Source organism: Apodemus sylvaticus, chromosome 7 (genome assembly GCF_947179515.1).
Source record: "Apodemus sylvaticus chromosome 7, mApoSyl1.1, whole genome shotgun sequence".
Classification (NCBI taxonomy): Eukaryota; Metazoa; Chordata; class Mammalia; order Rodentia; family Muridae; genus Apodemus; species Apodemus sylvaticus.
Window position 1 is genome coordinate 59,415,178 of NC_067478.1, and position 1,588 is coordinate 59,416,765.

A 1,588-nucleotide genomic window follows, 5' to 3' on the forward strand; every position below is an offset into this window, starting at 1 on the left:
CGAAGGTTACCAAACAGGAGTGAGTTTCTCCACAGTCACACCTCTCTCCCCAGGAGGAAATTTTATTTTATTTTCTATTTTTGAGTGGGTGGGGGTGGGTAGAGACAAGAGGAAGCTCACCACACTGAAATCCCACCCTCAGAGTTCATCATCACTCTGACTTAAAGGAACTGAATGGTTTTCTTCTTTCTTTCAGTCTGCCCTCCCTCCTGCCCGCCCTCCCTCCTGCCCTCCCGCCCTCCTGCCCTCCCGCCCTCCTGCCCTCTTCCCCTCCCTCTCTCCCTTCCTTTTCTTTTTAAAATTCTTTCGATTTTGAATTCTTGAGACAGGGTCTTTTATGCAGTTCAAGCTGGCCTTCAACTTGCTTCATCATCCAGGATGGCCTTGAACTCCCAGCCCTCTGTCTCTGCCACAGGGAAAGCTGGGGTGATAGGCACACACCACCACACATGGCTCTGATATATTTCCAAAAGCATGCTTTTCCAGTTTTCTCCCCCTCACCCCATCCCCTGCCCCGACACAATGCCATCCAGCTGCCATCCACGTTCCTTTTCCTATGAGGAGCCAGATGAGCCTTGAACACGGTTGGAGAGCATCCTCTTCTCTTCTTTCAAAAGTAGCACCAGCAGCATTCTCATGGTTGCTATGGCCAAACTAAGAAAGAGACAAGGCAAAGTGCAGAGGAGAGCCAGCTGTGAGATACCCAGCCTCAAGTGACACCTCTACTACCCCCCAACCCCTACACTCAGGACTCCGGGAACATCAGAGAAGACAAGACCAAGACAAGGTAGGAAGATGCTCAGAGCCAGAGGACCAGGATGTCTGTTCTGTCTTCTTTATATGTCAGGGAAGCTACACCAGTGAGATCTCAACAATATGGCTGTCTAAACAAGAACTGCACAATGACAACACCAGTTGACATAGCAACACGGATAGGGGAAATCTCCCCCTCCCTCCAGGGGAGAGCTCGAACACAGTCTCCCACTACCGCAAATTATGCAGTCGAGTTTCCCACATTTGGGGAAATCATAGGGGTCAGCACATTCGAAGTGTGATGGATAAGCCTCACCCTGGGAAAACTACCTTCGAGATCTTGGTATCTCCCCCGCCAGGTAAGTATAGGATAGGGGAAATCTTACAAGGCCCCGCCTCTAGATGAAGAGCTGCAGGAATTTCATGGCTTCCGAGAAAGGGAGAATCAGTCTTCTCTAGGGATGTGCCCCTGATAGGTTATCCAATCCCAAATGGTCAGCCTTAAAACACACACATACAAATGGGCCACACTAAATAAACGAAGCAGGTTGTGTTGATATATGCATATTTGCATGTGTATGTCACAATAAGTAGAGGTCATGAATTTAAGAGAGAGGAAGACACAGAGGAATTGGGGCAAGAAGAAGAAAGGATATAAATACATGAGGTAAATCCTGTACTCATGTATAGCAGTCTCAAATATATTTTTTAATTAAAAAAAAAGAAAGATGCAGAAAACAAAAGTATTCAGTTTAAAAAAAATGCAAAGTTTTGACTAAACTATACCACTGGCTGTTTTCTGGAACTCGTTAACTTCCCAACAACCCCCAATCCT

At 46.8% G+C, this 1,588-nt stretch overlaps 1 non-coding gene across 1 annotated transcript; it reads right to left on the reverse strand.

Annotated features, from left to right (window-relative positions):
* Positions 1-956: 956 nt before the first annotated feature.
* LOC127690271 (U1 spliceosomal RNA) lies at positions 957-1,120 on the reverse strand. The gene has a single exon (XR_007979002.1). It is a non-coding gene; the product is annotated as a U1 spliceosomal RNA (small nuclear RNA).
* Positions 1,121-1,588: the final 468 nt, after the last annotated feature.